The 11,948-nt window shown below is 41.4% G+C and overlaps 1 protein-coding gene across 1 annotated transcript in view; it reads right to left on the minus strand.

The window, feature by feature from the left end:
• Dpp10 (dipeptidyl peptidase like 10) overlaps positions 1–11,948 on the minus strand; it is a 1,458,922-nt gene that overhangs the window by 1,321,100 nt on the left and 125,874 nt on the right. The gene's annotated exons all lie outside the window — the stretch shown is intronic.

The raw sequence follows: 11,948 nt of genomic DNA on the forward strand, positions 1-11,948 counted from the left end.
TTCAAGGCTTTTCCCCACTTTCTCCTCTATAAGTTTCAGTGTCTCTGGTTTTATGTGAAGTTCCTTGATCCACTTAGACTTGACCTTAGTACAAGGAGTGGGGAGGGAAGGAAGGACCTAGGAGGGAAACTGGATGGGGTCAGGGGAAGAGTAGAGAGAGAGGAAAACTTAATCTGGTATTGGGCATGGGAAAAGGACTGAAGTCCAGAAGATCAGCAGAAAGAATGTAAACAGACAACCTCAGGAAATAGGAGTTTGTGGGAGTCCCCCCAGAATGTACCAGAGACCAGTGAGGTGAGAGACTCCCAGGCCTCAACGGGAGGGACCTTAGATGAAGTGCCTGACAGTAGGGAGAGGGAACTTACAGAGCCCACCTCCAGCAGGAAGACAGGACATCAAGTGAGGGATGGGGTTTACATCCCACAGCCACACATCTGACCCATAATTGTTCCTGTCGGAAAGAATTACAGGGATGGAAATGGAGAGGAGCCTGAGGAAAAGAAGGTCCAGCAACAGGCCCAAAGTGGGATCCAGTTCAAGGTTAGGTCCCAAGGCCTGACACTATTACTGAGGCTATGGTGAGCTCACAAAAAGGGATCCATCATGATTGCACTCCAAAAGTCCCAACAAGCAGCTGACCCTTGTTGAGTTAGGGAAGGCTGAAAGAAGCTGAGGAGGAGGGCGATCCTGTAGGAGGACCAGCAGTCTCAATTAATTTGGACCCCCAAGATCTCTCAAACACTGGACCACCAAACAGACAGCATACACTAGCTGATAGGAGGCCCCCAACACACATACAGTAGAGAACTTTCAGGTCTGTGTTCATTCAGAGACGATGCACCTAACCCTCAAGAGACTGGAGGCCCCAGGGAATTTAGAGATCAGGTAGGGTGGGGGTAGGAGTATCCACATGGAGACTGGGTGTGGTGGGGAGAAGGTGGGGGATGTGGAGCAGACAGAGGGTGGATGGGGGGCTGGGAATCGAATATGGAGTGTAAAAAATAAATTAAAAATAAAATTAAACTAAAAAAAAACCTATACATGTATGTGTGCTGGTGTCTATGTATACATTAGTGTATGTATCAGAGGGAGTCCAGAAGTACAAATGGTTGTGAGCCATCTAACCCTAGTGCTACTAATTTGTATTCTCTGCAAGATCAGGAAGTTAAGCTATCTCTCTGGCTCTAGATTATCTCCTTTAAAGTATATTTAAGTTGATGCCAGTAATATGCCGTGTATGCATGCTTCCAAGAGGAACATATAATAAAAAGAAACAGAAAATCCAAAGGCCCAGAAATCCAATCAAAGTGACATATTTGTGCCAGGGGGTTGAATGAAGTGGATATAGAAGTTGTAAACTACCGTTGATCAATTTTAATTTTATGTTCAGCCCCAAGGGTTTCCAAATACCTCTAAGCCCATCACAACATGAACAGAAGCCCTGGGTTCCATAAATTTATGTTTTCACTATGTCTATCTTCATTAGAGATGAATGCAGACCATGAAAGTGCTTACTGTTAGAGACTGCATCTTAACCAGCAGCCCATACCCCAAATTCTCATCCTGAATCATGCTCTTGTTTTTTAATTCACTATGTGGAATTCAGGAAGCATTGGTTTAAAATGATACATTCAGAGGTACTACTGGAGTTGAGAGGTGTGTAGATGAAAAAAATTACATTTGGAATTCACAATTCTATAATCAGGAAAAAATTTATCTGGTGTGAACCATTCCAGGAAAAGATTACAGATTAAGAGACTATCCTGGTGGAGGTCTTGGTGAGCCCCACATATAACAAGTCCTTCCTCCTTGCATTGTTCATGATAATCAATCTTTGATTCCCCAAGAAGGTAGAGTCAGTAAACATAAATATGACAAAGCAGGTCTTCCTGCAATCAATCAAGGGCCATTCAGGAAACATCAGCAGCAGTTTTGGGGATCCCAGGCAAAAGCACATGGTAAGAGCATCCAGTGTTAATAATCAGTCAGATCCAGACTCTTCCTTGCTGCTGTGTGGCTATTTCCTGAGAAGTGAAACATTCTCCCCAGGAGGGAGGCTAGTTTATGCTCTAAGGTGTCTTAGTTGGATTTCCTATTGTTGTGATAAAACATCATAACTAATGGTAGCCTGTAGATGAAAAGGTTTGTTCCAGCTTATAGTTCCATATCACACTCCATCACTAAGGGAAGTCACTGCAGGATCTTGAACAGGGACTCAAGGCAGAAACCTGGAGGTAGGAACTGAAGTCAATTCCACAAAGCTACATTTGTCATGTTGCCCAAGGCGTACTCAGCCTTACTTACTTTCTTATACACTCCAGAACCACCTGCTAATGAATGGCACCACCTACACTAATCTGGTCCCTCCTATATCAATCACTATTTAAGAAAAAATACCACAGGTTTTCTCACAGACCAATCTTGTCTGCATTTTCTCATTTGAAATTCCCTCTTCCCAAATGATTCTACTTGGTGTCAAGTAAACATAAAACTAGCCAGCACAGGAAGTAGATGAAACTTACAAGCCTCAGGAAGTAACAAAGACTCTGAAGTCTAGGGCTGTTTCTGAATTCTGCAAGGTTCACAAGGCTCCTCCCCAGGTTTATACAAGCACGCAGAAGTGGGGAGTTTCCAAATGACTGAGCTGCTTGCAAGTCTGTGTAGATCCAGCTTCCATGATAGATCACTCACTCTGGGATGGGCTCCTTGGCAAGGAAAATGCCTCTGAGTCACCCATAATCTTATAAAGGAATCCCAGTCAAGATCACTAGATCTCTAAATTAGAATTGGATGGAACAATTTCTTTCTTCTATATTGAATGCCCTATGTGTGGTAGATAAAGCTTGTTTGCATTTGAGAAAGTCACATAATATATGCCAAGTAGTTCACAAGGAGAGAGGGTGTTTCATTGGGAAAATTACTAATTTTCTTCAGACTATCTCTCCCATGTTCCCATTCCCCATTCAGAAACTTCGTGAGATGTTTTGTCTCTAACATGTTCCTGTCTGTGGTCTCATATTCTATAAGGATACACAGAGGGAAACACAGTCTTCAGCTGTAGAACAACTGCCTTGCTCATCTCTGAGTAGACTATCAAAACTGCAGCAGATCAGCGTTATGAAAGCAGATTCCTTTCTTTCTTTGACTGAAGAAGTTTGTAGCACAACGGCCTAAGAACTCTTAGTAGAAAGAAGAAAAGCCAGTGTCTCTGCCTTGGCTTTTCTCATCACTACCATTTCTTCCCAGAATATACTTTAACTCTGAACCCTGAGTACAGAGCCAATAAAAAGTCAATTCTCTACTTCTCAGCAAAATTCTTTTAAAAATGAAAAATAAAAAACCCATGCCATCAGTTGACCCTCATTTATTTTCATTAATACACATCAATCTGTTCCCCGACAGGACGGCCTTGTCTGGCCTTAGTAGGAGAGAATATGGCTAACTCTACAGAGACTTCATGAACCAGGATGGAGGGAAACCCAGGGAATGTCCCCACCCTCTTAGAGGAGAAAAGGAAGGGAGGGAGAGGGGGGAAGGGACATGTAAGGGAGAATCTAGGGGGACAGTGATTGGGATGTAAAAAAATAATTAATTAATAAAAACATTCCATTGTAATCATATTCTTAAAATGTCACTCATAGCCACATCCTTGCTCAAGAAGAATGTTGAAATTGCTGTCACATTACTTTTTGGGCATCACTTAACAAAGATTTTAGGGTTCATCTCATCACATCCATTCACCTTTCTTCTGTGTTCTCTCCACCTTCTCTTATGGGTAGGCCACCAACTCCTAGTAGCTCAAGTCCTAAAAGACACCAGTCTTCAAACCTTATCACTTCTCTTCTTTTTGCTGGTTTTATCCCCCTCTGACTTAGATTCTAGATACTGATGCTTTCCAAACAGTAGCCTATCCTAAAATCTCTAATCTCCTGTCTATGTAGGTATACCCTCAGCTGTACAATGTGTGAACCCAGATATTACAAGGTAATCAGTTATCTAACTCTTTATTTGTCCCCCAAATTTCTCTTCTTTCTGCACATAAACCCTTCTCCTGCTTGTTAACTACTAAACAACATCCACCCAACATTCATATTAAGCATATAGCAGAAACTTAGCTTCTCTCTTTTCATCTCAGCTTCATGTTCTCAACCAATGGAGTATCAATGCACTTGTTAACAATGGTAGGAGGGATGCAGAGAGATAGAATGAATCTATCCATTCATTTACCTTTCTTTCAAAATTCCCATCCATCCTTCATAATATATTTGACATTTTTAGGTTCACTTCTATTCTTTAATACAGTACACTGATGGAAAATGACTTATAGGAGAGTTTATTTCAGCCCACAATTGCAGGTTATGGTCTGTCCCTGTAGGGGAACTACAGTAATAGAAGCTGAGATATTTGGTCACATTGTATCCACAGTCAAGCACAGAGAAGAACGAGTTCATGCATGCCTGCAGTTCAGCTAGCTTCCTCCACTTATATAGCACAAGATTTAAGACCAAAGATTTCTGGGCTCTCTTTCGGGTTGGATTTTCCCACATCAATTAAGCAACCATGAAAAATCCCTTCACAGGTACCCATAGTCCAACCTGAACTAGAAAATTCCTTACTAAAATTCTCCTTTCAGGTGATTCTAGATTGTGTGGCACTGACAATTATATCTATCTACCATATCTGATCTTTCTTCTCTTTGATAAATTTGATGCATGATAGATATATCTGATACATCCCATCATTTCTACTGCTAACACCCTGGCTTAAGCTCCCACTGTCCCTTTCCTAGATCTCTGCAATACATCCCTAAAAGGTCTCTGTCTTAGTCAGGGTTTCTATTCCTGCACAAACATCATGACCAAGAAGCAAGTTGGGGAGGAAAGGGTTTATTCGGCTTACACTTCCATGCTGCTGTTCTTTACCAAAGGAAGTCAGGACTGGAACTCAAGNAGGTCAGGAAGCAGGAGCTGATGCAGAGGCCATGGAGGGATGTTCTTTANTGGCTTGCCTCCNCTGGCTTGCTCAGCCTGCTCTCTTATAGAACCAAGACTACCAGCCCAGAGATGGTCCTACCCACAAGGGGCCTTTCCCCCTTGATCACTAATTGAGAAAATGCCTTACAGTTGGATCTCATAGAGGTACTTCCTCAACTGAAGGTCCTTTCTCTGTGATAACTCCAGCTGTGTAAAGTTGACACAAAACTAGCCAGTACAGTCCCTATTGTCCTTCTTGTCCCTGAGTCAATATTCAACTTGCTTTATGAAAATGCCTTCATTCTTGGATCAGATCTCACTACTCACTTCCTCTTTAACAGGTTCCCACATTTCCATGGAAACCAGAGATTTTTCCTTCAAAATGCATCTACCAAATCTTTATGTTCTGCCCTCTGATTACTCAAAGTACATATAAACTCATTTATGTTGCATATTGCATAACATAACTAAGGGTAATTCAGAGTATGTGTACATTAATAATAAGAACCATTAAATGCATGTCATATCTGTTACCTAACAATTGCCAGAAAGCTCCCTGTATATTAGGTCAATCAATCCTTTCACCACATAAAGATGCAGAACATGAAAAGTACTCAATAGTCTGTGCTCAAAAAAGGGAACTAAGATATTCCAGTCCTCAAAGACACTTTCCCCAAGTATACACTAGCAAAAGCAGCACTTTTACCCATAAAGTTATTTGTTTCTCACCTAGATTGAGGCAAAATTGAAATCTTCAATTTCCTGTTAAATATCTGTTAATTTACATATCTATTGGCTTCTTGTCTCTTCCATTCGAATCTTAGCTTCCTGAAGGCATGGATTCTTACTGCTGTTATTCAATGCCAAGTCCATACTGCTGAGAATCCTTAGCACATCCTATCTACTTGGTCGATACTTTTAGCCTGGCCACTCTCAACATATTGACACTCCCAAGACAAGCTGACACATCCAGCCCAAGGCTGGATACAGAAATAGGCTGTTCCTATAAACAGTGTGTATTGGAGAACTCCCCCTGAACAGGGCATATGGTCTAGTATACAGTAGCAGAGTATCCACTACATTCTTGGTAACGCAGGTTGTCTGAAAGCTTCCATCTGTCCCCCATGACCAATCACAGGCAGTATGGTAAAAGGTCTTCATTCACAATCTTGGCACTCTTTTCTTTCCTTGCTGTTCTCTCTTCTAATTTTCAAGCCTTTCACCTTTGGTCCTTTGAAAGCCTTTGAAGTAGACATAGACTTGATGGTGCCAACTTAGCTCCATCTCATCTCTCTAGTAGTTAACCTCTTACAGTTCTTTTAGCTATTTGTGTTACTTTCAGCTGAAAATGGTAACAAATGGTTAAACCTGAAGAACAAATTAATGTGAATGATCCAGCGTCTAACAGTCAGAAGATTCTTGATCTACTTAAGGTATATTTAAAATCTTTGACAAGCCGAAGTCCGTAAGGGGCCAGAAAAGAACTCTGGGTCAGGGCAGCAGATGCAGCTCAGCTGCTAGAGTGCTTGCTTGCATATGCCAAGCCCTGAATTCCATCCCTAGTACTGCATGGTGTGACCATGCCTACATATCACCCTAGAACTTGAGAAGTATAGACAAAAGGGTCACAAGTTTAAGGTTTTCTTGGCTACATGAGTTCAAGAATTGCCCTATTCCATTGTGAAAGTCTCAGGACAATAGAACATGGGGCATTTTGAGAACTGGCCATTCTTCTTTGGTAGTATGAACTCTGCCAGACAAGGTGCCTGGAATTCTCCTGTAGATCACCTCCCCTATACAGAAGCTATTGTCTTAATGCTGTCAGTCTCACCCACTAAAAAAACCCAACTCTAGAAGACAGAGAGAAAAGAGAGAGAGAGAGAGAGAGAGAGAGAGAGAGAGATCGATTTACCCATGTGTGCAAATAGGGTATCTAGAGTTCTACAATGGGTGCCTTTCTCTATCAATCTCCACATCATAGTTTGTAAGATTTCTCTTATTTGTATTACACATCTATGTGTCTCTGTGAGGGTATGCAAGTGTAGGTGACCCTGAAAGCCAGAGAAGGTGTTGGATCTCCCAGAGCAGGAGTTGTAGGCTGTTGTTATTTACACAAATTACGTACCTAGAATCAAACATGAGTCCATTAAAAAAGCAGTATGAGTCCTTAAACATGGAATCACTTCTCTAATCTCTGGCCACCTTATATGTTGAGACAGTGGCTAACTGAATCTGGCGATCACTGATCAAGCTGAACTAGGTGGCCAGTAAACTCCAGTGATCTACTTGTCTCTACATCCCTAGAATGGGCACTACAAACACAGCCTTGCCTTTTAATGGGTTCAGAGATCTGAACTTAAGTTCTCATGCTTGGATGGCAAGCACATTACTCCCTGAGCCACCTCCTCAGGCCAAGGATAAGATCATGTGTGTCCTACTGAACTGATAACCCCAGCCCTTGAAAATGGTAGCTACTTCAAAGTATCTGCTTTGGAAATAAATAAATATAAGTAAATAAATCAAAGGTGTTCCATTTGGAACCATGGAATTGTAAAATATTTCTTCAAAAGACAAAATTTACTATCTGAAATCTTTTTACTTCTACTGTTTAAATCTAAGAAGTCAAATGGTTCTATTCTAGAGAGAAGATAAAAGACTTTCTGTATTTTAGATAGCTGAATGCCTAGAAGACAGGCCATTTCTTTATATATCACTTGCTGCCTAGCTTTCGTTATCACTTTATCTAACTTATTTCTCATAAATGACAGGAAACTACTGAAAACTCACTTTACCTGGCTCACATCTCCCTCACACAGGCCATAAGTAAAAGGGTGCAAATATTGTGCTCCCTAGAAACAGGTAATCTCCACCCTAGTTGCGCTGAGACGGACAGCATGGTGATTCCAAAGCTCTGAAATCCGTCATCTTCAACTGCTATACCCACCGAGCAACAGACTACAGTTATGACTTCTCTGAAGAGCTGTCTTTCATCTCCAGCTGGGGATCCAATTTCCACTTATAAGATTTAACCTGGAAATTAACTGTGACAACAGCAGGGGTAAGATGAGCAGCTGATCTGGGAGGGATTGTGAGGGAGAAACTGCCTGAGCCTGGCGAGAGGCACAAAGGAAGGGTACTCAAGGCAGACAGCTATGGAGGGTGTCTTTGCAGGAATGAACTATGATGTTCAGTAGTTCCAACTGTGATGCACCCAGCAGCCTAGTAACAAATAAGTGTCTTGGCATGGCTATAGATAAGACAAGTGGAATTAAAGAATATTGTGTGTCATGAGAGTGGCAGCTGGGAGCTTTGATTAGGAGCATTGGAGCAGTCTGAGAGAAGAAAACTATTGAAAAAAAAATCAAAGGAAGGGTGATAAACAGCAAAGAGTTCATGTGTTTTATGGGAGTGCTGATATAGGTCATTAGTCTCCAGATCTGAAATATTAACGACACAGGCTGGGAATTGAAAGGATGCATAATGAATGAAAAGTCAAAACGTCTCAGCATCTCAGGCTGTAGGCCTTTTATTCATTCAACGAACATTTTCAAACACCCAAGTCCCAGGCACTGAGCTAATTTGTGGAAGAATATTAAAGATCATCTGTTCCCTTTAAGAAATGAAATTCTGTGTACAGAAAATGTACCTGAAGAGCAAAAAAGAAAACTTGTGAGAGGAGCTGGGAGGTGACAGTCAGGGAAGTGCTGGCCTTCCACACATGTGAAGACCTGAGTTCCACCTGCAGAGCCTATCCAAACTTAACCAGGTGTGGTAGCATTTACTTGCAATCCAGCATCAAGGAAAAAGGTAGCAGAATCCCTGGGATCCACTGGTCAGACAGTCTACTTTATGTGACCAGTTCCAGGCCAATAAGGATCCTTGTTTCAAAAGCAAGGTAGGGGCCTTGCTGGAGAGGTGGCTTGGTGATTAAGAGAACTTGATTTTCCTTCAGAAGATGAGTTGGATTTCTAGGACCCATGTTGAATACATCAGCTCCAGTTACAGAGGAGCCAGTGCTTGCTCTGACCTTCAGGGGCACCTGTATTTACACACGCACAACACACACACACACACACACACACACACACACACACACACACACACTAGTATACACAAAGAAGAAAGAGAAAGAATTTGTGATGGAATTTTTGGGTCCTAGTCTATTCTTATAAAAATCTGTGCCTTTTGCATTCCAGAAAAATGGATCCTAGCCTGGTGATAATTGCTCTTGACATCTTTGTTTTGTCAGAGATATATCACCCTATGAGCAGTGTGTTGCTTCATGACTGTGCTGGCCACACACTTAGGAGATGCTCTGAGAGAAGCAAATATACCACCAAGTAAAGGTTACAGATCCTGGTCTTTGAACACTGTGTTGGTACAGGGTGCTTTTCTCTGCAACCCTCCACCAAAATGACATCTGATGTTTCCATGTTGCACTTGTGGTCTCAGCTTTCCTTTCTTATATTTAGCATCTCACTGAAGTGACCACATCACAGGTTCTTTTAAGAACTCTTTGGGGAGACGGCAAATTCAGATATTCTTTTATGATCTAGATATTTTCTTATTTTTCCATTTCTCAGATATATGTGTGCACATATTTATATGTGGACATATGCATGTCTGAGTGCACATGAGCAGGCTTAAGGTCAATTTTAGGTATTCTCTTTCGCCCTTCTACCTTATTCTTTGAGGCAGAGTCTCTTAGTCAAAACCGGAGCTTGCCTATATAGCTACTCTATTTAGAAACCTTGCTCTGAGGAACACCTGGCTCACCTTTGGAGGCTGGAATTGCAGATGGACCATTATGGACACCTGGCATTTATGTGGTGATTGAGAAGCCCAACTCTAATGTCCACACTTGTGCAGCAAACTTTCTAACCACTGAGTAATCATTCCAGTCCCCAATTTAGAAAAAAAAAAAAATTAAAAGCATTCTCTAGTCGTTAAATGTTAGTATGTGCTACACTGTAGCCTTAACAACTAAGAGTAAATTTGCAAAAACAAGGCCACATAAAAGACTCCAACAAACCATCAGGGCTGTAACTAGAAAGGAGAAAGGTACTGAGATGGGGGTGGAGGCGGTTGACATCATTCTCCACAGGGAGTTCCAGGGGATAAAGCAGAATTGCCCATCAGGGGGACCCAGGCTAGGACAGCTGAAGCCCTCCTTATTGGCTGCAGCAGCATTTCTAAAACTATCAGGGGCAGCCCTGGGTTTCAAGTCCACTGTCCATGACAGAGTTCATTAATTCAAAGGGCACTGGCCATGGCTGGAGCTCAAAGTGACTATCACCCAGATGGAAGCTTCCACCCCGTGCCACTAGGAGGCAGCAGAGTACCTGGGAAAGAAACATCAATTAACATCAGCACTGTCGGTCTTTATTATCTGCTGAGATGAGTCTGTTATTCTGCGTGAGTTACAAAAGTAGCATAGACCTAAAAAACATAAACATCACCACTAAAGACTATATAGGCTCACTAGAGACAAAAGATTAAAAAACAATCTAGAGGCAAAGTTCTCAATGGGATGGGGGAAGATCCAGAGACAGTGGCCCTAAGATTTGTTTTAGTAATAGAAAAGGAGGGGCCTAAGCAACCGTCCTGGACCACTTGGCTTTTGAAACAGTCTTTGTAACTGTGATGAGACAAAGGAGAGGAAGGTTGCTGGAGGGGATCAAAAGCCCAGATTGGGGGAAAAATCACCACAGGAAATATAAGATAGGGGAGTACAAATTGTGGGCATACCAGCTGGACTTCAAAAAAGAGATGGTGTCATCATCTGTTATACTATAAAATAGAGATCTGGGGTGACAGTCGGCACTGTGTTTAAAGAAGAATTGTCTATCCATGCTACATAAAGGATCTCAGAGATGAGGATGACAGAGGTAAGTAATGAATTTATTCAGGAAGAATAGGCCAAATTGAGAGGTCATTTGCACCACTCCTCACTTGGTGTCTACAAGATTAGGCACAGGTGACACAAAGGGAGAGATTGTCCCTGAACTTGAAGATATCACAGCTTCTCAGTGGAGGACACAGACAACTATCAGAAATTTCAATATGGGGTAATGTGTCCAACAGCCTACAACAGTAAAGGTCATGGCTTGCAGGAAGACTAAATAATATTAAGATACCAGAAAACAGATGAATGCTCAGGTAAGAAAAGGTACAAGGAATGCCTGAAGGTAAAGGACAGCCTGATGCAATCCTGGAGATGAGGGAGTGCCTGCCTCATGCACACACTATGAATAAAGACCTAAGAGCTAAAAGCATAGATGGGATCATAGGATAGCTTAGTTGCTAAAAGCACTTGCCACTGAGCTTGAAGATCTGCCTCCAGTCCCTGGGATCCACATGGGTGGAAGGAAAGAACAGCATCCTACATGTTCTCCTGTCACCTACATAAATATTCAAGGCATAGGCACACCTGCACAATTCTATGTGTGCTTGTGTGCACACATGCACACACACAATAAATACATACATACATAATACATAAACACATAAATTCATAAATAAATGCAATATATTTTTAAAAGAGTATACAGATTACACGTGCTAATTCTGGTCTATTCCTTGTTAACCTAAACATTCACTTGTCCTCTTTCAGTTTTCCCATCTGCAAGTCAGAGTGAGCAATGACATCCATTCCTAAGGTAATTTCAAGGGTAAATGAGCCAGCATTTATATATAATATAATAAAATATGTTACAGAATATATAAATATATATGTTTGCATGTATATATAATGTATATGTACACACTTATAATATAATACATTCATATATAATCCTGAAAACTGCTTAGCAAATGCATCATAAAGGTCATAGAGCTGAGGTCTTTAAAGCAAGTTTAAGCAGAAGACCCTCTGACCATGATAAGGGTTTTGATGGTATAAGAATGTTAACGATAAGACAAAAAGATCACCAACAGATTGGGAAAGGATCTTTAACTATCCTAAATCAGATAGGG

The sequence above is a fragment of the Mus caroli genome, chromosome 1, assembly GCF_900094665.2.
Source record: "Mus caroli chromosome 1, CAROLI_EIJ_v1.1, whole genome shotgun sequence".
In the NCBI taxonomy this organism is placed as follows: domain Eukaryota; kingdom Metazoa; phylum Chordata; class Mammalia; order Rodentia; family Muridae; genus Mus; species Mus caroli.